This window comes from Cricetulus griseus, chromosome 4 (genome assembly GCF_003668045.3).
Source record: "Cricetulus griseus strain 17A/GY chromosome 4, alternate assembly CriGri-PICRH-1.0, whole genome shotgun sequence".
Lineage (NCBI taxonomy): Eukaryota > Metazoa > Chordata > Mammalia > Rodentia > Cricetidae > Cricetulus > Cricetulus griseus.
In genome coordinates, this window is record NC_048597.1 from 112566580 (window position 1) to 112594173 (window position 27594).

Here is a 27594-nt window from a genome sequence, read left to right on the forward strand (position 1 = left end):
GATCCATGTCTCACTTTTCATGAGGGGATTCTAGGCACTCTATCACTGCGCAATACCTCCAGATTCTCACTGGGAGAGTCTAAGCAGCCATTCTACTGCTAAACAGCACACCCAATACCTCATAGAGGGATTTTAGGCAAGCACTCTACTGCCGAACCACACCTCCCCTCCTCATTGGTGGATTCTAGGCAAGCACACTGCCTATGTGTGATATCCCAGTCTCTAAGGCAGTTTCTTAAATAGAGAGCAAGGTGAATGTTAAGCATCATACCTTCGTTGGTGTTACCTTGTTAATCAGATGACTCTACATGTGTTATCTGTCTCTGTGATGATGAACAGCTGTAGTAATCATACTTTTCCATTACACAAAAATATGAGATCCATAGAAGACTGTAAAGCATAGGTGATTTCATTTTGCAGTCCTAAAAAGCATGTATTTCATTACAAAAAAAAATCAGACAAATGAGAAAAATCTTTTTTCTGAGAAGTAACATTTGAAGCTTGGGGGATTATTTTTCATTATTTCTATGTACATTCTTAATTTTGTCAAATTTCTCAAAACATCAGTAGCAAGCAAGTAGGATCTATTTGAAATCAAGCATGCTTTAGTTTCTATGTATATAAGTAATTGTGGTTTCCAAGAATTGAGAAAGAATGTGGTAAAGATCACTACACATTGACCCAAAAAGAGAGACATTGCCTCATCTAGGACAAAAGCAGTAGATAAAGAGATGGCTCAGTGATTAAGAGTGTGTATTGTTCTTGCAGAGAACCAGGGTTTGGTTCCCAGAACCCACACTGGTGACTCACAGCCACTTATATAATTCCAGATCTAGGGTATCCAATGCCTTCTTCTGACCACTGTGGCTACCTGTACTCATGTGCATAGACCCACACATAAATATCCATAATTTATCATAATTTAAAAGATACTATTAAGGATAACAGCTAGAAGGAAACTTTGCTGGTTTTGAGCACATCCTCTGGGAGCTTCATAATAACTTATGTGAAAACCGGAGGGCACAGTGTTTTATGAAGGATATCCATCAATTGTAAATGTTGAAGCCAGCTCTCTGTAATAATTTGTAGTTTATGAGTTTGCAAGGATTTCTCATGGATGAATGAAGTGGGCTCAAATTTATAAACAAGATCATTCAATGGTTGTGCTGTGTTTCAATTGATTTTGATCATTTGGAAAATGATTTGTTTGCTGTGTGTCTAGCAGCTACAAATGATAGAAACAAAATAGGGATATATATATATATATATATATAATATATATATATTTGATGTTGATATATAGAGAAATCTTTTTGCTTGAATAACTGAAAAGACAACTCATAAGATATTAAGCATGCTTGGATCCAGTGGCTAAAAATCATGGTATCAAAACCATATTTTGGTTAGACAGCAAGCTGTCTTGGTGGGCAAAGCCTTAAGGATCCTCCAAACCTTAAGGATCCTCCAAACCTGAGGATCTGAGTTTGGTTTCTGGGCCCCACATGGTAGAAAGAACAGAACAGCTCTTACAAGTTATTTAAACACACAAACACACACAGAGAGAGAGAGAGAGGGAGAAAGAGAGAGATGAATAGAAAGTGTAATGGAAACTTTTCAAAACACATTTTTTTCCCGTTTCAGTCCAGTCCTGTTTATTTATTTTTTTTTTTTTAGGCACTGAAGGCCACAAGCACACCCAGTTCTATATCTGATCATGTCTGAAACATGTAAGCAAAGAGTCTGTTTTCTCTTAAAAATTCCAGTGAAAAGTATATACCATGCACCACACTAGCAAGCTAAGTCCATATATTTGTATTTTGGACAATCATTGTACATCAAGAGAAAGCATTACAAATACCACACCTGAGTAACAGTCCTATCTTAAGAGCCAAGAGTGAGATTGGATCCACCAATACACAGTTTGAATTGAAAATGGGCGGCGTATTCCTTGTGTGTTTCTAGGAATGACAAAAATATTTACTTACCCCATTGCACTTAGCCCAGATGAGGTGCTAAGTACTTACCACCCAAAGACAACAGGGGACTTTTGATTCTTCTGTCTCCACCTACCTCCTGAGTGCTGGGAGTAAACTGTAAACCACATTATGTGGTACTGAGGATAAAGCCCAGGGCGATGTGTAAACTAGCCAAACACTAGAACAATTGGCTTATATCCCCATCCCACACTGGGCCTTTTTTTTTTTTCTGAAATAGTTAAGACATTTATTTACTTACTCATCCTTTTGTTGTTGTTGTTGTTGTTGTTAATTCAGTTGTGGTTTGAATCTGAACTGTCTCCCATAGGTTCATGTTCTAAACACCCAGTTCCTATCTTGTAGAACTATTTTGAAGCCTGTTGAAGCCCTTATTAGAGAGTCCTAGCTGGTAGAAGTGGATAACTAGAGGGGCTGGAGAGATGGCTCAGTGGTTAAGAGCACTGACTGTTCTTCACCAGAGGTCCTGAGTTCAATTCCCAGCAACCACATGGTGGCTCACAACCACCTTGAATGAGATCTAGTGCCTTCTGTTGGCATGCAGGCAGATGGCTGTATACTAAATAAATAAATAAATAAATAAATAAATAAATAAATAGAAGTGGATAACTAGAGATGGATATTTGAAGATCATACTCACTCCTGGTTCTTACTACTCTCTGCTTTTTGATTCTGCACTACATAAACAGCTGTAGCCTCAGGCTCCTACCATCATGGTCAGGGTTATTCTGTCTTTCTCACTGTGATGGACTCCAGTCTATTGAAACCATGAATCAAAATAACTCATTCATCCTATCCCTGTTAGCTTTAAATGTCAACTTGAAACAACCCCAGTGTCACCTGAGAAAGGAGTCTCACTTGAGGGATTTTCCAAATCAGATTAACCTATGGGCATGTCCCTGAGGGATTGTCTTGATTTTTTAATTGACATAGAATGACCCAGCCCACTGTGGGATGGTGGTGGTCTAGGGCTGTGTAAGGAGTATACTAGAGCAATTGCCAGTGATCAGTGTTTGTAGCAGTTTCCTTTCAGGTTAAATATCTTCCCTCTTCGAGGGTTACTACTTCACAGAATGGTAATTATTAAAGGGGACAAAAGGGTATTTTAAGACAGGATTTTTGCAGGTGTGGAAAATAGTAGAATGTTCTAAGGGGAGGTGAAGCATTCCATCACCCGGGAATGCTCATTAAGCTCAAGAAAAACAGACAACTCAAAATAGATTCAGGGAGTTCCTAAAACTGACCAGATTCATGAAGCCAGTCCCTGCCCAAGCAAAGATAAGCAGTAAGACCTTATAAGAGAGACTCTCAGACTGGGTGAACTACTTAGAAGTGGGTGGGACCAGCTGAGTGTGTAGCCTGCAAGAGGACACTCTCCAACCTGTTGAACTGGCTGCACCTTGTGCAATGATTCCCAGGTTTCCAGCTTTCTTGAGCTGTTCTCCTTGCCAGGCTGGGCTTTTAGTGAGTGGTTCAATGATGCAGCTGCCTTTGAGATGCTCTAATAAGGAACCCCTCACCCATATTCCTGTAGGGAAGCCCAGTAAGACTCACCAGTTCACCAAGTTGAACATTGATACTACCTTTACTTTTGTTTGCCATTGATTCCCTATTGTAGATGTGTAGATCTTTCTCCACACCTCTGCAGGACTAGTATTGCACAACAGTGAGCGATCCAGCAAGCAGTGTTCCTCTGCGGCTTCTGCTTCTGTTGCTTGAGTTCCTGTCCTCATTTCTCCAATGATGGACTATGACCTGGAAGTATAAGCCAAATAAAACCCTTCGTGCCCTAAGTTGCTTTTGATCATAGTGTTTTATCGTAGTAACAAAATGGAAATTAGAACACTTCCCTTAAAATGTTTCTATCATTTGGCCACATTTTTGGGACAGCAGCCAATAATCTGATATCTTTTGCTTCTTCATCTGACTAGAACCTTTTTTTTAATATTGTTTGTAAATCAGATTGTAGACTTACAGAGTACAGGTGAGGGGCTTTCCCCTGGAAAGCTGGTGGCCCCTAAATGCCTTCATCACTACAGACTCCCCAGATCAAGGATGATGACCCTGTGGAAGTGGCAACAAGGAGTTTTTGTTTATTATTTTTACATTTAATGCACATTCCATTATTTTATAGGTGTTATGTTAGTCCTACCTTCCTGCTCTTTGTTTGAAGTCTGTTTTATTTCTTTGAAGCCTGCTTTTACTTCTCTGAACTTACACTTAATTAGTCAAAGAACACCTTTAATATTATATTTCTAATTGCCCTGGACTTTTTGTTCATTTTAAGATATGATCTCACTATGTAACCAGGACTCCCTGTGTAGACTAGGCTAGCCTCAAAAATCCACAACAGAAATCAAATTGAAATCTACCTCTTCTCCCTCCCAACTGTTAGAATTAAAGCTAGGCACAACCAAATCTGACCTGTTTTTTGTCTTGTTTTAGTTGTTTGTTTGTTAGTTGGTTGGTTGATCGCCTTGACAGAGCTAGAGTTAGCTAAGAAGAGGAAAGCAAAACTGAGAAATGCTTCCATGAGACAATAGACAAACCTCTGGGGTGTTTTCTTAATTAGTGACTAATGTGGAGGACGGTGTGACCCCCAAAGTAGGTGGGCCTAAGTTGTATAAGAAAACAGGCTGAGACTAGAGATGTCTGGAGATCTACAAAGATGACACTAGATAACTATCTCAGCAATGGAGGAGAGGCTACCTTAAATGCCCTCCCCTGATTATGAGATTGATGACTGACTTATATGCCTTCATCCATCAGCTGGTGGAAGTAGAAGCAGACACCCATAACTAATCACCAATCTGAACTAGAACCCAGATGGAAACCCAGATGCAGAGAAGGACCAGTGAAGAGCACAGAGGTCCAGGCCACGCTGGTGAAACACAAACAGCTGACCTGAACATCCGGGAACTCTTGCTCCCCAGTCTGATAGCTGGAATACCAGCATGGGATTGATCCAGACCCAAGGAACATGGGTTTCTGTGAGGAAACCTCGGAAATCTATGGGACCACCTGTAGAAGCCCAGTATTTATCCCTAGCATAAGAGTGGACTTTGGGAGCCCATTCCATATAGAGAAATACTCCCTGAGCCAAGACACATGGGGGTGGGCCTAGGCCCTATCCCAAAGGATATGAAAGACTGATGACACTCTATGGAAGGCCTCACCATCCAGGGGGAGCAGGAAGGATGTGACAGATAAGGTTTTAGTTGGGGGGGTAGGGGAGGACAGGTGGGAGAAGGGAACTGGGATTGTCTTGTAAAACAATCCTGTTTCTAATTCAAATAAATAAAAAAGAAAGAAAGAAAACATTAGAAGCTACTTCAGTATGGTATGGTCAAAAAAATATTGTTGCTATTATATATTTCACATATGCATACTTTATAAAGCAGTATCCACATTGTAAAGCCCCAAATAGTTACAAATCCTTAAGGGATTTTTTATTTAAATTAGAAACAAGATTGCTTTACATGTCAATCCCAGTTCCCTCTCACTCTCCTCCTCCCCTGCCCCCCACTAACACCCTACCTATCCCATATCCTTTCTGCTCACTAGGGAAGGTGAGGTTTTCCATAGGGATAGGACCTAGGCCCTCACCTGTGTGTCTAGGCTCAGGGAGTATCCCTCCATGTGGAATGGGCTCCCAAAGTCCATTCGTATGCTAGAGATAAGTACTGATCTACTACAAGAGGCCCCATAGATTTCTGAGGCCTCCTCACTGAAACCCACATTCATGGGGTCTGGATCAGTCCCATGCTGGTTTCCCAGCTATCAGTCTGGGAACCATGAGATCCTCCTTCTTCAGGTCAGCTGTTTCTGTGGGTTTCACCAGCCTGGTTTTGACACCTTTGCTTATCACTCCTCCCTCTCTACAACTGGATTCCAGTTCAGTTCAGTGTTTAGCTGTGGGTGTCTGCTTCTACTTCCACCAGCTGCTGGATGAAGGCTCTAGGATGGCATATAAGGTAGTCATCAATCTCATTATCAGGGGAGGACATTTAAGGTAGCCTCTCCACTGTCACTGGATTGTTTGGTGTCATCCTTGTAGATCTGTGGACATTTCCCTAGTGCCTGATTTCTCTTTAAACCTATAATGGTTCCCTCTATTATGGTATCTCTTATCTTGCTCTCCTCTATTCTTCCCCCGACTCAAGCTTCCTGCCCCATCATGCCCTCTTCACCCTCCACTTCTCCCTTTCTCATTCTCCTAGCTCCCTCTCCCCTCCCCCTATGCTCCCAATTTGCTCAGGAGATCTTGTCCCTTTCTGCTTCTTCAGGGGACCATGTATGTCTCTCTTAGGGTCCTCCTTGTTTCCTAGCTTCTCTGGTGGTATGGATTGTAGGTCCTTAATTTCCCTCAATATTAATGGTCTTAACTTGCCTACAAAAAGATACAGACTAACAAAATGGATATAAAGACAGAATCCATCCTTCTGCTACATACAAGAAACACACCTCAAGTTCAAAGACAGATATTACTTCAGAGTAAAGGGTTGGGATAAGATTTTCCAATTAAATGGACCCAAGAAATAAGCTTGTGTAGCTATCCTAGTATCTAACAAATTAGACTTCAAACTAAAATCAATCAAAAGAGATGAAGAAGGTCATTTCTTATTCACCACAGGATCCATCAGGAAGAAATCTCAATTCTGAACATCTATGCCCCAAATACAAAGGCACCCACATTCGTAAAAGAAACATTATTAAAACTCAAATTACACATAAGACTCCACGCAGTTATTGTGGGAGACTTCAACACCCCACTCTCACCACTAGACAGTACCACCAGACAGAAACTTAACAAAGAGACAAAGGAACTAATAGAATTTATGACCCAATTGGGATTAACAGACATCTATAGAACATTCCATCCAAACACAAAAGAATATACCTTCTTTTCAGCACCACATGGAACAATCTCCAAAATCCACCACATACTCAGCAACATAGCAAACCTCAACAGGTACAAAAAATTGGAATAACCCCCTGTGTCTTATCAGACCACCATGATTTAAAGTTAGAATTCAACAACACAAATTGCAGAAAACCTACAAATTCATGGAAATTAACAACAAGCAATTGCACATTCCTGGGTCAAGGAAGAAATAAAGAAAGAAATTAAAGACTTCCTAGAATTCAATGAAAACGAAGACACAATATACCCAAACTAATGGGACATTTTAAAAGCAGTACTAAGAGGAAAGTTCATAGCTCTAAGTGCTCACATGAAGAAACTATAGAATAGTCACACTAAAGAATTGACAGCACAACTGAAAGCCCTAAAACAAATAGAAGCAAATTCACCCGGAGGAGTAGACTCCAGGAAATATTCAAACTGAGGGAAGAAATCAATAAAGTCGAAACAAAGAAAACAATTCAAATAATCAATGTAACAAAGAGTTGGTTCTTCGAGAAAATCAACAAGATAGACAAACCTTTATCCAAACTAACCAAAAGGCAGAGAGAGAACATGCAAAATAACAAAATCAGAAAAGAAAAGGAGACATAACAACGGACACTGAGGAAATCCAGAGAATCTTCAGGTCATACTTTGAAAACCTGTACTCCACAAAATTTGAAAATTTAAAGGAAATGGACAATTTTTTGGATAGATATAACTTACCAAAATTGAATCAAGAACAGATAAGCAACTTAAACAGACCTATAACCCCTAATGAAATAGAAGCAGTCATCAAAAGTCTCCCGACCAAAAAAGCCCGGGGCCAGATGGCTTCTGTGCAGAATTCTACCACAAATTCAAAGAACATCTAATACCAATGCTCCTCAAATTGTTCCATACAATAGAAACAGACAGTTCATTGTAAAACTCTTTTTACGATGCTACAATTACCTTAGTACCCAAGCCACACAAAGACACAACTAAGAAATACAACTATAGACCAATATCCCTCATGAACATTGATGCAAAAATAATAAAACACTGGTAAACCAAATCCAAGAACATATCAGAAAAATCATCCCCCCATGATCAAGTAGGCTTCATCCCCAGGATGCAGGGCTGGTTCAACATACGAAAATCTATCAATGTAATCCATCATATAAACAAACTGCAAAAGAAAAACCACATGATCATCTCATTAGATGCTGAAAAAGCCTTTGACAAAATCCAACACCCCTTCATGCTAAAGATCTTGGAGAGATCAGGGATAACAGGAACATACCTGAACATAATAAAAACAATATACAGTAAACCAACAGCCAACATCAAACTAAATGGAGAGAAACTCAATGCAATTCCTCTAAAATCAGGAACAAGACAAGACTGTCCACTCTCTCCATATCTCTTCAATATTATACTTGAAGTTTTAGCTAGAACAGTAAGATAACAAAAGGAGATCAAGGGGCTATAAATTGGATAGGAAGAAGTCAAACTTTCATTGTCTACAGATAATATGATAATTTACATAAGTGATCCTTAAAGGATTTAAAGAGAATAATTTGACATTTCTATTTTGCCGAATGTGATAGTTAGCTTTAATTGTCAATTTGACACAACCTAGAATCAGCTGGGACAAAAGTCTCAATGAGGGATTGTCTAAATTGAGTTAGCTTGTTGTCTATAGGGATTTGTTTTTATGAAGCTAGTTGGTATAGGAAGGCCTAGCCCAGTGTGGGTGGCACCATTCCTTATTCAGGGTATCCATTTCTCTTTACTCTTGACTATGGATGTGATGCAAGCAGTCTCTCAAGTTGTTACCACTGTGGTTTCCCTGCCATAGTGGACTTTAACCTGGAATTGTGAATTGAAAAGAAAAAAACCAAATTTCTCCCTTAATTAGAGTTTTCTCATTTTATTTTGTGATTTTATTATTTTATAGCAAGATAAATGAAACTAGAACTCCAAACACAGTAATCTCTTACCATTCACCATAATACTCTATAAAGTCTTTACAGAGACTGAATCAGTGAATGGTAGTAAACTCTATTCCAGAAGAAAATACAAGGCTACCTTCCCATAGGCCTCTAATCACAAAATTGCCAAAATGTAACTTTTTTACAGTTTCTTTATGCCTAAACATATTTCTGTGTGTATGTCTTGTTGATACACAATCACTGAACTCATGGCCAATATGCTTTAAGTCATACTTAAATGAAGCTTATATAGAGGGTATGTGTTCTCAGAAAAATCCATTCCAGATAGGTTGTACTTAAGACCAACAGGCATATTGAGGTTTGAATGTGAACCTCCCACAGGCTCATGCATTTGAACACCTAGTACCTATAGTGTTGTGTGAGGAGCTTACAGAGCCTTTAGGAGGTGGAGCTTTGCTGAGGGAAATATGCCACTGAGGCTTGGAGATTGTGTAGCCTTATCCTACTTCTTCTCCCTCTCTGTTCTCAGACTGCTGATACAATGTTATGACTTGCAGGAGAAACTGCTGGCCAGCCTACCCAAGCCACAGTCACCCTACCCAAACCAGCCCGTATGAGTATTTGTTGCAGGTACTTCCTCCCTGAGCCAACCTAAGGCCTGACACTACACCCAGAGACTGCTACCATGGAGACACCTGAGCAGAAATGCCAATGAGGAAAGGACAATGCAGCAGAGTCAGCCAACTGAGCCAATGGGACCTTGGGAGGGGTATAAAGGCAGGCCTAACTGCCGTAATAAACCAGTCTGCTGCAAGCTCTGCTACTCACCCAATTCCTGGTGTCTGCTTCATTGGCTCTGCATCTTCTCACCCCTCCCGAAAGGGGTGTCCAGCAATATCGCCTACAACAATGACGATTACTTGTTTTCAGAACAAAACTTCAAACAATAAGACAGTGCTGTCTTTTTCAGTCTCACTTAAAGTAATGGCATCATCAACTTGTCTGAAAATCACCTAAGAGACGAACCTCGAGGCATGTCTGAGAGGGAGGTTTTAGATTAGGCTAATTGAGGTGGGAAGATCCACCCAGAATATGATTGGCAGCACCCCATGGGTATACAAAGGAGAAAGTGAGCTGAGCCGAAGCATCCATCTCTCCCTGCTTCCTGAGTGGATGCAATGTAGTCAACTTCATCATGCTCCTGCTGCCACGCCTTTCCCACCGTGGAGGACTATACCCTTGAAATGCGAGCCAAAGCAAACCATTCCACTCTTTAGCTGTATTTGTGAGGGATTTTTGTCACAAGAACACAAAACCTAGCAATGTGTTCATTATGTAGCTAAACTATTTTCCACAACCGACTTTTGCAGTGATTTTACAGTTTCACGTACACTTTAGGGAGCAAGGGAATTCTCAAATACATAATTTACAGTGGTTGAAGAAGATTAACTGTGTGTATCATGCAGGGTACTCTTTATTCCTCTGCACAGATCTGAAACACTGTCTGATTTCATTAACTTTCAACCTGCTTCTGTGTGAATCTGAGACGCAACCCCCGCCCCATTCATATTTTAACATCCAGTCCCCACTTTGTTTTGCTCTCTGGAAGGTTTGCTGACTCCCTGGGAAGTCAATGTCTGCATAGTGGGAATAGGTCACTGAGGGAAATATGAAGGGTAGACCCAATGCTGACTTCTCTGCTTCCCAGTTCCCTGCCATGAAACAGCTGCCACAACACATTACCACTCCTATGGATGGAGCAGGGGCCAAATATGGCTCCTTCCACAATGATAGAATTGATCTCTCCAAAACCATGAGCTTCAATAAGACACGATATGAATCCACTTAACTCAAAACCAGAAGAAAAATAGTTTTTGGTGTCTATTTTCATTCAAAGTCTGCTGACTATGGAGTCTCTCATTTTTCTCTTAATCTGGGTGTCTTTATTTTGTTTTTTCCTTTTTGTAGAATAATTTTCATAGGTATAGAACTTCAGGTAGACAGTTCCATTGCCCCCTGACTGCCACTGTTCCCCTGTATACCTGTTGCTTCTCTTTGGATGGCGTGGAAGCATTGGTTTCCCACAGCATAAGAGTGGTGATGAACCCACAAGTTTCTTTGGAGTTATTTTTTAAAGTATTTGTTGTTTTTGGAGACTGTGTCTCACAATGTAGCCCATGCTGATCTTGAATTTATAACAATCCTTTATGCCCAGTAATTTCTTCCTATATTTTTTCAAGCCTTTATTTAATCTTTAATTTCTATTCTCTTCTTTTAGGACCTTAATTATGTAAGTTATAATACATATATTGAATGTTTTTGTTTTGTTTTTTTGAGACAGGGTTTCTCTGTATTGCTTTGGAGTCTGTCCTGGAACTCACTCAGTAGTCCAGGCTGGGCTCAAACTCACAGAGATCTGCCTGCTTCTGCCTCCTGAGTTTTGGGATTAAAGATATGTGCCACCAACACCTGGCTGAATTTTTTTCTTCAAGTTTCTTCCAATATCAGATCTTCTTCCAAAGTCACAGTTACTTTCTTTCACTGCATCTAATGTTATTTGGTTCTTTCAGTAAAATGGATATTTCAAACACTATGTTTTTTTTTTAAGTTCTAGGACTTAAATTTTATTTTTAGTAGTTTCTTTTCTCCAAAAATAGTCTAATTTTGCTCAGTTACACTCATCTTTTATTTCATGTTGTTGGCTGTATACTTACTTTGTGAAAGCCTTTGTTTGCTGATTATAACATTGAGGCTATCTTTGGTCTTCATCTATTGATTGATTTTTCTCTCAACTGTGGATTGCATTTTATTGTTCTCTCCATGTCCAGTAATTGTTTATTGTGTACTGACTAAACATTGTGGGTGTTACAATGCAGAAACAAAATTTCAGAGATGAGTTGCTTTTTTATCTAATGAATGATTTAATTGCAGGCTAATTACTGTGATCGTATCAATGTTTTATTTTATCCTTTAGTAGGGTATGCCTGTTTGATTTCTTTTGGTCTCAGGTTATCCTAGTTCCATTTCAATGCTGTTATTGAACCAAAAGCTACTTTGAAGGAATTTTTTTTTTTGGCAGACAATTCCAAGTCACAGTCAATAACTGAGGGAAGTCAAGTCAAGAACTTGAAGACCGGCCAGCTTGCTATTCCCCACAGCAATGCCTGTAACCAAGGAACTCACTTCACAGCGAAGTAGTGGGGCTGGATCCATGGAGAGTGGGGTTTGCTGGCTAGCAGACAGCTTTATACTTAGCTCACTTTCCTATACAGTTCAGGATCACCTGTCTAGGGTATGATTCCTCCACAGTGGGCTAGGCCCTCATACATCAATTAACAATCAAAAAATTCCATCTGTAGACATGCCCATGGGCCAATCTGAGCTAGCAAATTCTTCAATTCAGATTCTCTTCCCAGATAATTTTAGGTTATATCAAGTTGACAGTTAAAGCAAACCGGAACATAAAATCAAACCTCAGTAACTGGAAAACTGAAGTCTCACTCTCCTCTGGGCATGTCACAACTGTGATTTTTGTTAGCTTAGTTTAGTTTTTTAAAATATTTATTCTTACTTAATTTATGTGTATGTATATGCATTTGTAAAATTGTATAGCATTGTGTATAGGTGCCCACAGAGGCCAGAGGATGGCATGAGATCCACTGAAGCTGGACTTCCAGGTGGTTGTGAACTGCCTGACATGGGTGCGAGGAACTGAGCTTGGCTCTTCAGTGCTAAGTCAGCTCTCGAGTCCTACAATTGAGACTCTTGCTCAAGTTTTCCTTAAATGTGTTTACAAGTTACCAGCTGCTGCTTTCCACTGAGGGTCTTTATATTTTTCTCAACATAAGCAAAACGCATGTATCAGCCAAGTATTTGAAGGAAACTTATATGGTGCCCTCATTAGTTTTAACTGTCAACTAGTCACAACCTAAAGTCACTGGGAAGACAGTCTCAACTGAGAGATTGTCCAGATCCAATTGGCCTGTGGGCTATTTATGGCGGAATGGTCTTGATTATTGATTCATAGAGGAAGGCCTGGCCTATTGTGAGCGGCACCAGTTCCCAGGCAGTGTTTGTGTAAGAAAAACAGCTAAAGTGAGCCCATGAACAAACCAGCAAGCACTGTTCTTCGGTGGGTTACACTAAGTTCTTGCCCTGACCTCCCTTGGTGAGAGATCGTGACCTAGAAATGTAAACCAAATAACCTTTCTTCTTCTAATTCACTTTATGGCCATGGTGTTTGTCACATCAAGGAAATGAAACTAGATCATATAAAGGTCCGAGGAATTCACTTTCTATATAGCCTTCCTTTTTGGTATCATCTTTTCTCTTACATTTTGAGCTATCTGTTAAATCTCAGATTCTGACACCTCACTCTAACAAGGCTGGCTGTTTTTGTTGGAGTTCTAGGCAATGGGGGAGCCTCAGGGAAAATGTTGTACCGACACAGATCGTACCCACAGCAGTTTCTTTCCCTCATGTGTTGAATAACTTGAAGAAAATTGCATATCTGCCAGCTTTGGGTCGTTCCCCTAGTGCCATCAGAAAGGTTGATCTTTAGTTTTTGTTCCTAAGTAAATTTTATTATTTGCATGCCATTTAATTAAAGTGTAAAGTACTTCCTAAGAACTTGAACTCTTTAATTACAAATTGGCATTCTCATTGGTTTGTTTTTTAAACCCTTTAATCTTTTCTTGTTTTGTTTTGTTTGTTTGTGTGTTGAGAATTGAACCTAGGACCTTGTGCATGCCAGACAAGGCCATACCACTGAGCCACACCTCAGCGCCTTACTGGAGGATTCTAGGAAAGAGTTCTACTACTGAGCCACACCCCTAGACCCTCACTGGGGGGTTGTAGGAAAGGGATATTTTGCAGAGTCATGTATCCAGCTCCTTAATCTATTTATCAAGTAAGAGAGTTCTAATGTATGTTGAATCCATTCATGTCAGCATTTTGGAAAATAAGGTGATAGACAGATCTGGAGAGAATAAATCCCTATAAATGGATAGGAAAGCAAATTAAATAGAAAATACTGGTGTCTGGAACAGAGATTTTCTCAGTGAAGTCAGTAAAGACTTTGATTATAATGTGTTTGAGCAGCTGCTCTTAGAGAAAAAACACAATTTTTCATAATTCCAGGGTCACCAGTGGGAACTGGGGGAGTTAGGTCTGAACATTTATTTGCTTATTTGTTCTATCTTCTTTTTCTTTCCGTCTCTGTAGTGATGATGATTGAATCCAGGACTGTGCTTACTAGGCAAGCATGCTACCACTGAACCACACCCCAGGCCCTCCTTTTCCACTTTAATTTTGAGACATTGCCTCCCTAAGTTGTTCAGACTAGCCTGAACTCACTCAATAGCACAGGGAGGCCTTGAACTTAGAATCCTCTCACTTCAGCCTTTCCCTCCAGAGTAGTGGGCATTAGGAAGCTAGACCAGCAGACCCAGTTGTTCTTCTTGGTTTTGAGTAGCTTTGATATGAGGAAATTGTGTGTTTAGACTAAGAAAGTCAAACTTAGTTTAGTGATCAGATTTTCCTCAGTTCTTTCTATTGCTTTTGACCTCCATTTATTATTTCACATTTCTAATCAAAAATTTAAAATATTTATTTATCTGTGTGTGTGTATCAGAGAGAGAGAGAGAGAGAGAGAGAGAGAGAGAGAGAGAGAGAGAATAGCATGTGTGTGTACCATGTGCATGCCTGGTATCTGAGGAGTCCCGAAGATGGATAGCCTGCAGGTTGTGGTGTGAGTCACCTAACCTGGGTGCTGGGAACTAGACCTGGGTAGTCTGTAAGAGCAGTAATCACTCTTAACCTCTGGACCATCTCTCCATCCCCTCAAAGAACATTTTTGAGGATATTGTACAGGTGAATGTAGGTTAGGCACCAGTATTATCTAAATATAAACAGATTTAAGGGAATAGAAATGTATTCCTAACTCACACAGCAGTCTCATACAATTCCTGGTCCTCAAGTTTGGCTCCATGTAGTCATTCAGCTATCCAGGATGACAAGATTCTGATGTCTCCCTTGTGTAACATCCAGTGTCACACAGGACACTACCATGGCACATACCAGGAAAGAAAATACAGTGTATGAAACTGCTGTTGGGGGAGATGGCTCAGTGTGTAAGAAAGAATACTTGATGTGTAAGTATAAAGGCCTGAGTTTGAATCCCCAGCACCCATATAAAAAGCTGGGCATACTACCAAGCTTGGAGTCATAGTTTATGTCCCAAATCATCAAGTTGGCCACCCATTTTCCAGAAGCCAGGTGAAGCCACCTAACAGTCTGAAACCAAACAATGGAGATGTATTCAATGTAGCCACATTGGTTAAGGGGACAAATAGATCCAGTGACCCCCTCAATCCATCTTCAGGGCTCCTCAGGTGATATTACAGTTTAAATGGAGGTCCAGAGATATCTCATTTAAGCAATCCTGGTCAAAGCATGGTCTCACCCCTCATTGACCCACCATTGTCTAAGCTTCTGTCTCATCCTGTAAGGTGATCAAAGAAGTTATAAATTTCTCCCAGAGACAGATATCCATCTGGTGGAATCTTTTCCTCATCTCAGCAATAGATGCTTGGGAAAATTCTTATTTTGGGGGTCCATTGTTTCAATGGTCTCATAGTCAAATTGAAAAAACACAAGTGTCTCCTTCGACTGTCTTCATTTCTTCCAGGCAAGTTACAGGCATGGTGTGTGTCTATAACCCCTGTGCTATGGGAATGGGGACAAGAGGTAGGAGGACCTTACTGTTTTGGGGTTTTTGAGATAAGGCATCATACAGTTAACCTGGTCTAAAACTGTAGACAGCAGAGTCCTTGTACTCACCGATAAGTACTAGGGAAACCAGGAATGTTAGCTACATGCACAATATCTTCAAAGGAAGAGATGCATAACCTGCTTTCCACCCAGAAAGCTGGGTGTGCATGTACTTAATAACTGGTGACCTCTGCACTATTCATATGATTGAGGCCACACCTGACTACCCCAGACCCTTACAATCAGGAAGGGACTTAATTAACAGCCTGGTGACCTTAGTGCTGTCTGTAGCACCAAGACCATACCAGAGCTCCTCTCAGGCCCTTAAGGTGACAAATGTCATCTATCTATAGAGCCCATCTTCATGGAAGAAGTGGTTTACTTTGAAAGACAATGTAATTATGCCTTATGCCTTATTGTGCAAATGGGGCTATGTTACACCAGGAAACCAGATAGTTCTGTACATCAATATGCTTAAAATAAACTATATGGTGTCAGACTCTGGAAGTTTTAACCAATACCAGCTAACTAAATCGTGTTGAACCAGACTTTCTTCTGATTTCTGCTGAACATGGTGTTTGCAGAGACCCCAGCCCACAACCCCCACAAAAAACTCCTTGAAGTCCTGATCCTCCTGCTTCTACCCCCAAATACTGGCATTACAGGTGTGGACCACTAGCCTGGCTTGAGAAAGAGGCACTAAGGGAGCACAGGTGTGCACATGTGTGTGGCCCAAGTTATTGTTCAATCAAAGTCATTCACAAAACACCAGCTTTAGCAAACATCTAACAATGAGATAAGAACATTGCAGTAAGAACAATGTTGAGAACATTGCAGTAAGAATAATTGTCTTATTTTAATTAATGACCCTGGTGGAAGAGGGTTTGGGAATGATTCATTACAAATGGGAGGCACTTGGATTATAGTGTCTCATTCTTGTTTTGGTGTGTGTGTGCATGTGCATGTGTACCCGCATGTTCATGTGTGTGTAGCTCACAATATATATATATATATATATATATATATATATATATATATATGAGCATGTACTTATGCCACAGTATGAGTGTGAGGGTCAGAGGACAACTTGCTGGGGTTGGTTGTCCCCTTCCATCATGTGTGATCTGGGAGTTGAACTCAAGCAGTCAGGTTTCACAAGGCCCTTGGCCTCTGAGGCATCTCACATTCAATATCATACCCTGCTCCCTGCTCAGTGCTATTGGTGTGCACCAGAGTTCTAAGAGCACCAGTTGAGATTTCTAGCTTTTGTTCTAGAACAAAGAATAAGACCAGGAGTATGCAGATAGTGGCAGGAATAGTCGCAGGTCATTAGGAAAGGAAAGACCGTCAGTCGCAAGTGTCGAAGCAGCTCAGGGAGCTGGAAGTGTCTGATGTTCAGAGACTCTAACACTCAGTAATCCTGACACTGTACAAGCTATTTGTATAGCACCTGCCTTCTGGCGCATGTGGAGACCACTGCTCGTGTGCTCTGTCCTTCACAGGTAGTTCTAGTGGTGAGGGCAGCCCAGTTGTTTTACCAACTGACCTTTCATTCAGTCCTCATGCTGCCCTCTTATGCCCTCTCCTGCCACACTCAGTACCTCTCTTTCCCCAAACCAACTGATATAAGCATCTTTGATTCTAAGTCTTCCAGAATGGTAATAAACTCAACCGTTTACATATGGTTGAGAGACAGGGCCTCCATCCCATTGTCCCAGAATGGAGGGGGGTGCACAGGAAGGGAATGTTGCTGGTTTTAAAGATTTTCCAGCCAGAATGCAAATAGCTTGGAATTAAGTGACAACAGAGATGAAGAGTTGGGTCAGGCAGTGGGAGAGAGGGTAAAGTGGGTGCCGGCTGTCAATAAGGTTAAACACATGATTGACGGAGTCGATGCAGGGAGGAAAATGGAATTTTCTGATGCAGGGCCAGCCACAGCTCCATCGAACTACACCTTTGCTTGTCATTTATTTTCAGGGGAAGAGGTTATTATCTGTCTTCAAGAGGGTCCCTCTTAATGGAAACAAACAAACAAAAAAAAATTGACATGCCATTGAAGGGCATGCAATCCTTTCATAAAGCCCCTGGGCTAAGAGGAGGAGAATCTGGAGCTGGAGAGAGCCACTGCAGAGTCCCTGTCTGAAGTGACAACAGTGGCCTTTTCTTCTTGCTCCCTCTGAATGACCACTGTGAAGGCAAATCAACAGGAATGACAGCAGAAGAGAGAGCCACAGGGGCTGAACTGTCTGCCAGCTTGAAGAGGGGCAGGGGTGGGGATTCAATGGGTCTCCCTCCTCACAGAGGCCTGAGTCAGCCTCGCTGAAACCTGGTGACATTTCTGTCTATTAGTGGAAGAAAGCTCATGCCTTTCATTACCAAGTGGAGGGAGGGCAGGCTTTGTCTGCTGTGTCCTTCTTCCATGGCTTGATTGTTTGCAGGGAAAAAGAAACACACATACACACACACACACACACACACACACACACACATACACACACACACACACACACACACACACACACACACGTATACACACATGACTGAAGCTTCCATTCAATGATGGCATGTTTGGTTCTGAAGAGCTATTTCAATCCAGAATGCCTTACCATATTAATGAGCTCTGTTGCCAGATAAATACCTGAGAGAAGGGACTCCCTGGAGAAGAGAAGTGCAAAGCTGAGAGCATTGGGATATGCTGATCTTTGCATGATAGGAAAGCTATTAAGAAAATGGTGCATTACATCCTGAGGCAGGGATTTTTGTGTTGAATAGGGATGAAAATGGATACACACACACACACACACACACACACACACACACACACACACACACACACCACTTAAACCAATATACAACACCAGCATTGATGTAAAGTACATGTTTTCAACTAATTATCTGTCTAATATCCTTGTTGTGGGGGCCCAGTATTGACATTCCTCGAACAGAGCCAGGAGGCTGGTGAGGTTGCTCAGCAGGTGGAGGTACCTGTTAACCAAGACTGATGATCTGAGTTCAATCCCGGGACCCATATGGTGGGAGGGAAGAACTGACTCCTGAAAATATTTCCTCTAACCTCTCACAAGCCCCATGCCAGGTGTCCCCCAACCCACGAACAATAAATAAATGATGTAATATAAATTAAAATTAAAATATTTTTCAAGGACTCAAGAGGCCAGAAAAACAGCTCAGTGGTTAAGAGTGCTGACTGCTTTTCCAGAGGACCCGGATCCAATTCCCATCATCTCCACAGTGGCATGTAACTTGCCCGTGACTGTAGTTCCTGGGCTTCTGCAGGCACACAATTGCTGCACACCAATAAGTGCTGGCAAAATACCTAACCACACAAAATTGAATTAAGATTAAAAATTAAAATAGGAATCAGAACTGGAAAGCCAGTAATAAGATAGGCAAAATTGGGTGAACCATGGAGCCACATGCCTGCATTCCCCACTCTGGAGAGGCTGGGATGACCTTGACTCAAAGTCAAATAAACAACTGATATGTTGGTGTACACACTCAGAATGTTAGCGCCCAGGATTCTGAGACTGAACAATGGTGAGTAGGTGTCTAGAGTGGGCTACATAGCAAGAGACTCTAACTCACCAATCCCCCCAAAAAACATCAAGAGCAAGTCATCTGAGAGGCAAGTGGGGGAAACCAAGGTCAATACACACTTAAAAGTTAAATCCTCAGAATCCATATGAAAAGCTAGGTACAGTGACACACACCAACACTGGAGTAGAAGTGGGGTGGCAGAGACAGGGGGATCTCTGTACCCCACTAGGGAGCCAGTATAGTTGAACCAGGGAGTTCCAAGTTCAGTGAGAGAGGCTGTCTTAAAAATAAGGTGGAAACTGATGGAGGATGATTGATGTTGACCTCTGACTTCTGCACATGTAAACATGTGTACATGCTCCTGCATTCCGTGTGCATTTACACAAAGACATGCATGTCACACATACACACTGAGAGCCAGAGAAAGAGATGGATGGAAAGACAGACAGACAGACAAGGCAGTTCTGGAACTCTAAGAAGCATATAGTGCAACTAGCCAGAGGTAAGATTTGAGAGTGAAGTCAACACAAAGGAAAGTGAATTCCTGGACATAGCCATAAAGGGCTTTACAGCTCTGAGGACCCAGCTGGTTCCCAAGAAAGCAGCTATGACCCAGATTTGTCCCACTGTTTCACCAGGCAGAAGCAGAATGAATGGCCTTTCAAAATAATACAAACATAATTTTTTGTAAGCACTTAGATTCACTCAGAATGGAGTCTGCTCAGCCCTAAGGAGGGTGGGATAGTGGTGGAGAAAGCAAATCAATGCATACAAGGCTTCAATTGACTGTGCTGTGTTAAAGAAATGGAAGAAGCCTGAGTGTTCGGTTGTGGGTGAATAATTTACTTCAATCCCTCACTATCTAAGGTTCAAGAAACATTGTGGATGAGTAGGCAGAAAGAGTGTAGGAGCCCATAGATTTGAAGGGGACCTGTGAAATGTTACTCATACAAGACCTACACTGGAACAAGCCGGGTACACAAGACCCTACTCACATCCGAGAAGCTCCTAGTAACTGCTAGGTGATGAGAGAGGGAGAATCACTCTCCTTTTGGCACATGGTCGCTGATAGGTTGCCCATACCCCAGGGGATGGACACACGCATCTGCATATAGACAGCACTAATTGAACTCAGAGGCCTACCAGTAAGAATTTAAAAAGGGAGAATTTATGAAGATGGGAGTGAGATGGGGTGGGAGGATATGATTAGCATACACTACATAAACCTGTGAAAATATCAAATTATAAAGAATATTACTTCTAAAAGAACCCTGCAGCACACTCACTGGAATCCTCTGTTGAATCTGCTCTGAGCTTACAGGCACTCCACTCAAAGGGTTTAGTCATTCAGTCCTGCAGCTACACATCTTTCAGGAAATGGATGGGTGAATAGGGATCCTCTGACCCACAGTTTTGTGCAGTTGACCTTCAGGAAGGCCAATGGGCATGCCAACTACAAAAGCCTCCCAGACCATGTTTACTGTCCTTAGAGTGGTATTGTGGTTGTTGTTTTGTTTTTATCTGGGGACTTTGTTGTTGTTTTGAGATGGGTGTTCACTATGTAGCCCAGGCTGGCCCTGATCTCACAGTTCCCCTGAAGCTCCAGAGTGCCTGGGTCACAGGATGCAATACCATTGGTCAGAATTTTCTTCTATCCCATGGCTTCTCTGCTCATTCGCAATGCAGTGTCTTTGGTAGAGCACACTGTCTCTTAACATATCCTCCATATTTCTGTACATTCCTGAATAGTTGGGCTTCTCTCAGTCATGGTTCAATGAATCCTGCTCTTCATTTGCTCTCTATCCTTTTCTTTCCATTCTCTCCTTTCTGTATCGTCCTTCTTTCTTTCTCCCTTCTTGCCTTCCTTCCTTCCCTTTCTCCCCACCTCCCCCAGTCCCTCCTTGTTTTTCACAGTGCTAAGGACAGAACCCAAGGCCTGGTATAACAGACAAATGCTCAGCCACAGATATAGCCACATCCATACCCTATGCACAAAAACACAGACTTTGGCACAACTATTAATTGCCCCTGTTGTCCCAGTGTGATTGAAATTGGAATTCCATGTACACTATGATAGGAATTCTGCCAGTTTTGCCAAAAGGAGCTGGCATGCAATCAGCTTTCATGAGAGCTTTGTTAAGTGATTTGCAGACTCATATCCATAGGCAGCCATGATGGGACCTTAAAAAAGGTGGCCAGCAGGAGCAAGGGCATCATAGCCACAGGTAGAAATATAGAGAGTCTTCAAAACGTGAGTCTTCAAACCCCATAGTTAAAGAGAGGTTCCTGGTTCTCACAGGTTTTCAGAGAGGCCAGGGAAAGGTTCCATGTGACTTAGCATGTGTGGCCCCTGACAAGGACAAAGACCAGAGAAGAACACAAAATTCCAGCCCAGGCCCAGTTATCATGGAGAAGCTGGTCTTGCTCACAGCTGTAAAGATGTGAAGGCTATAAGGGCACAACACCTAGAGGGATAGAGACTGCATGGTGAGGTGTGGCCTGATTTCTGGGAGAGAAAATAGCAGCTAGAAGAACCATAACCTAATGCATTCATTTATGTCAAATATTATTGCTTGTTTTTTTTTTTTTTTTTTAATTTGGAAACACCTGGGAAAGTAGCACCGTCATGATGAAAGATATTTATCTGGAGTTGGCTCTCTAGCAGGTATACTGTTGCAGTGCCATCATACAGCCATTGATTGGCTTCCAAGGACCCAGTGAATGCAATGGACATCCATATGCATGATGATGCTTGGAGACCCTTTGGGTTGAATGTTGACAAGGCTAGAAGAATGATGAAAGATGTTATTGGAGGATCTGGGTCTCTTTGATCCCAGATTTCTTTGGGACTGAGAAACCCTGGATCTTCAATGAATTCCTGCCAGTCACATATCCTATGGTTTACAGATCTTCCAGGAGAGGGGAAAAAAGGGGGCAGAATTAGATGGGCAATCCATAATGAGCTAAGTGTATTAATCAGCTTTCAATCACTGTAACAAAGTGTGTGAGGTAATTAAGTTTGCAAGAAGGGAAGGTCTGTATTGGCTGACACTTTAGAGATTTCAGGAAATGGTCAGTTGATTCTGTTGCTATTAGACCCATGGCAAAGACTATACCCCCCAAATTCAAAGGAAACATGACTCAAGTCTACAAAAGTTGTGGACATAAACAAGGCTGTTGAGACTGCCCACCCAAGCTCTCTCTCTCTCTCTCTCTCTCTCTCTCTCTCTCTCTCTCTGTATGTGTATATATATATATATATATATATATAATATATATATTCTTCCTGTAGGTTGGGACACATGAGATGATGGCTGGTTTTGTGTTTCACTGTGTAGAGCTCAAGATTCTTTGAATAAATGGACATATGGATGAAAAGATGCCTTGCAGGGGAGATGTGGTAGCTCAGATCAAAGGCATAAACTTGTCTGTGGGATGCCTGATAGCATTAGAGGTGATTGACATATACTGGATTCTGAACTGTGTTTCCATTGATGTGATCCAATATGACAGTTCCAATGTAAAAATAGACTATGGGGTTCAGTGTAGGTTTCTCTAAAACATCACTAGTCTGGGTGGCCAATCCCCACCAATGGGAGACAAGCTGTGAACATATTTTAGTTTCAATGATTAAATTCATTCAAATGGGAGTGCATTAGGAATATAATTATCTCTCTGGGGAAGGTGAAAACAACATATACCTTACTTGACTGACTAAAAATAAGCAATATGGCCTGCTCACATAATTTCTAAGGACAACAATTGTGTCTGTTCTCTTTCCTGGCACTTTTAGCCCTTTATGTTAGCTCTTAGTACACAAGGGCATTAGTGATGCTTCCAATCACTTAACAAGATGACTGAGTTAGTTAACTTAAAAGGGAGGAATGGTTTGTATTGGCTGATGATTCAGAGATTTCAGGCCACAGTCAGTTGACACCACAACTATTGTACCTGTGGTGAGGTAGGAGCACAGAGAAAGACATCAACTTGTGTGGATCAGCAAAGAAAAGGGCAGAAAATGGGCCGTGGTCTCAGACTACCATTAAATCTCATCCCCCAAAACCTAACTTCTTCCTTCAACTAGTTCTACCTCTTGAAAGTTCCATTACCTCCCAATAGTGCGATGGGATGGAGGTCAAGCCTTTAGCTGATGGGATGTAAGTGGACAAATTACAGCAAGAAGGGATGTAGCACAGGAGGGAGAAAACCCAGATTCTGTGATGCCAACAGCATTAGAACATTCCACAAAGGAGCTAAAAGTTTCCTTCAAAAGATGTCTAATCTCACTATCCATATCAGTTACTTTTCTCATGGCTATGAAAAAATACCTGACCAGGGAAACTTTATAAAGGAAAGACTTGCTTTGGCTCACAGTTCTAAGGTCAGTCCACCATAGCGGAGGAAGGCATGGCAGAAGGGTGGGGCAACCGATCTTGTTGCATCCATGGTCAGGAAGCAGAGATAGTACTGGTGATCAGTTGATTTCTACATCTCATTCAGTCTAGGCCCCCAAGGGATGGTGCTGTCCTCCTTCAAGGTGAGCCTCTCCTCCTCAGTTAGACCTTTCCAGAAATGCTTGAAAGTATGTTTCCCTAACAAGATGAAAGTCAGGTTTAACTACCATAGTATTGTCTTTCACAGTCAGTTATTAGCTCACTAGTTAAGGACTTACGGAAAAGTGCTTTGAGGGTCTCTAAGCGAATGAATGTATAAACAAAATACAGTACAAATTTGCTCTTGTTCAAGCCATACATTTTACATTTATTTATTTATTTATTTATTTTGTGTGTGTGTGTGTGTGTGTGTGTGTGTGTGTGTGTGTGATACATGTGTGGAGTTCAGAGGACAACTTTTCCTAGCTGATTCTCTCCTTTGACAACATGAGTCCTAGGAATGGCCAGGTTTGACAGGGAGCATCTCTGCCCTCTGAGGTACTTCACCAACCCAGAACTTTCAAATCAAATCCAGCTCTCATTAGCCTCCCTATTTTTAGATAAAACCTATTGGCCTACAAAAACTAATAGAGTTTTTGAGCACATTAATTGTATAAACACAAGCCCAGGGAGAATGATTAAACTACTTAAGACAAAAACATCTCATTTCAAGCTTTGGGAAAGCGCCTTTTCTTTAAAAAGTTAAAAGTTATGCTTATCACAACTCATTTATCCCTATCAAAGCAGATCCCCCCAAGGATCGGGGTTGGGCAATGTTTTGTTGACCCAGTTCTAATTGCTTGGCACATCTTGGAAGAAACAAATATATCTTTACTTTTAAATACTCTATAATCCATAATCCTTGGATAATGACTTTTACTAGTTTGTTTTTAACATTATAGCATCAATTTGTGTGGAGAGAGATGGAAGAAAAAGCCTCTTGCTTACAGACAGGATTCAGTTGAGAACACCATCCACTTGTGTCTCCTTGTCACTGAGATGATTGATGGAAAAAATGTAATTCTCTTAAGGGACTACTATAGAATTTTCTTGTGGGCAGTGGAAGGTATATGACCATAGTGTTCTCTTTTTTAGCTCTGGTCACAAGTGATCTGGGAGCTAATTTTGTTCTTCAATTCTATGTTTAATCAGTCTCACTGTATGATTCCTATGAGCACTGAAGTTTCAGAAATCACTGCTCCAAAATTGACTTTCTGATGTTACTGGGGAATTTTCTTCTCTCTTCTTAGGAGAGATTTGTCAGTCCAGATCCAATGTTCTCATCCCATGGGTGCGAAGATAACACAGGATGAATATTTGTGTGTCTCAAAACTCATGATAAAATTCTGTTTTGTGGTATTTCCTAAGAAGATACAAAAAAATCTGATCACCCAGATAGGGCAGTGACATCACACCCCACCAATGATTTTATGTGTCTTGGTTAGTAAAGTAGCAAGTTTATTGAAGTTATTTACAGGAGCATGGATGACTGAAATGTCCAACCCAGCATGGGTGGTAGCTTACAATTTTCATGCCTGGAACCACCTACACAACTTTCGGGTGTTTCAACCAATCATAGTGTCTTCTTCTGAGAACTCATTACATTACTATCTATGTAACTTTGAAGTGGGGCCTTGTGAGTCTTGCAATTTCCATAAGGTTCCTGAGACTTGTGAGTTTTGCTTTCTTCCTGAAATTTAACACAAAGTTTCAATTTGCAGGAGATAGTTATACAACAAGCCCTAACTCCCAGTGGACTGTGTTTGGAAACTGGACCTTTAAGGGTTCCTAATAGTTAACAGAACTCTCAAGGATAGGACTGTGATCTTATGCCCTTATAAGAAAAGACATCAAAGGATGTATTCTTTTTTTTTTTCATACACACCCAAAAGAAGAGGTCAGTGAACAGAAAGCTGTGGATAAGACAAAGGAAACAATTTCAGAGAGACCTTAAATTTGTATTTCTGCAACCCCTAGAGGTAGTATAAATGAATTTTTGCTATTTAAATCACCTAGTCTATGTGACAGTGTTACAGTATCACAAACAAACACATCCTAAATTCATCCCATACTGAATAGTAACTGGTTAAGTTACTATTATTTTTAGTTCAATTACTGATGTAGTATTTAACATTAAATCTATACTTCTCCCTCATTCACCTCAGCAATTTGAAAAACAGAAAAATTTGAAAGTAACTTTAATATGCTTAGTTTCTCTATAGTATACAGATTCTTCAGGATTGGGAAAGAGTGTGATGTTTATTTGCTAAATTGTTTTATTCTGGAAAGTCAAGACAGACAGTTTATTTATTATAATATCAAGCTTGAAGTCCAGATCCATGGGCATCCTACCATGGATTGTTCAAGGCCAGTTTTATTTTTATTTCTAGCATATCCTTTTATCATTTACCATCCTGCTCATTGGCACATAGCTATAGCCATCTCTGTTTTGTTATGCAATCCACTGGATGTCATCCACTAAATAATTGCATTATAATTGATGCATTTTAAATAACTTAAAACAAGAGCCAAGCATCGTGATGCATGCCTGAAATTCAAGCACTTGGGAGGTAGAGGCAGGAGGATTAGGAATTCAATGTCATCCGCAGCTGAATAGTGAATTTGAGACTAGCCTGCCTTTATGATACTGTCTACACACACACACACACACACACACACACACACACACACACAAAGTAAATCTAAAACTATTTTTTTGTTTGAGCAGTTTTTGTTTTGTGTGATAGGATCTTATGTAGTTCAGGTTACACTAGAACTCACTATGTAGCTGAGACAAGCTTTGAATTCCTAATTCTCCCACCTTTACATCTTACATGCCTGTACTATAGACATATGCCACGACACTCAAAGGCAGATGCATTACTGAAAGTTCAGCCTAGCATGGATGGACAGCTTTCAAACATAGGAACCTTTATTTCTCTGCATAATTTAAAAGCAGGTGAACAGGTGAAAGAATCTCTTCTCCTCAGAAGTCCTTACTGTTCATATAACACCTTGGAAGGAAGAAACCTTGTGGCTCTATCTGGTAAGTTTCAGGAATTTTCTGAGACTTGTGAGTTGTTTGCTTATTGAGTCTTAATGAGTGTCCTTTTAGAACCTTGAGTTTTAATGGGTTTCCATCCAGGAGGGAATGTTTCAATTTGGAGGCAAGTGCAACATAACAAGAATAAAATCTGAACTATGGGCTGTGAGGGTCATTCCCAGGAAGCATGTGAAATAATGTCTGGAGTGTCTAACAAAAGTCAGTTGCCTAAAAACCTCATCTTCTTTTCCCATATAGTCAATCACTAGCCAAGGGAAATGGTCACGTGATTTCTCAGCTGCTCTTTCTTTTAATGCAACCAGCATGGCTTTGAAACCTCCTCATGATTAAACAAAAGCAGGGCAGGAAGCAGGACAAGAGAATAGGTGCTCCAAAAGGTGGAGTGGGCAGCAGGAGATAAATGCATAGAGTAGAGGAACAATAAGATTAGAAATCAGGTGGCAGAGCTGGGGATGTGGCTAAGTTGTTAGAATGCTTGTCTAGCATGAGTCTAGCCCTGGATTGCATCCCAGCATTGCATAGTGTGCGGTCATATATGCTTGCCATCCAAGCACTCAGAAGGTAGAAGCAGAAAGGTCAGAAGTTCAAAAACATCTTCAATTACATACTGAGTTTGAAGCCAGCCTGGGCCACATGAGACCCAGTTTTAAATAACTAATACTAAAATTGATAGATTAAGTTGGAAGAGAAGTTTCTATATGAGGTGAGTCCATGAGATACATAAAATTAATGCATGCACAGAGAAAAGAATAGAAACATATACATACACAATCCCAGGACTTGGTCTCAGGAACAGTACTGTCCTAAATGAGTGGGTTCTCCCACCTCAATGATCACAGTCAAGACAACCAACCCCTCATAGACATGGCCACAGGCCACACTGATATTGACAATCCCTCCTTTAGACACTCTTTTCTGGTAATTGTAAGATTGT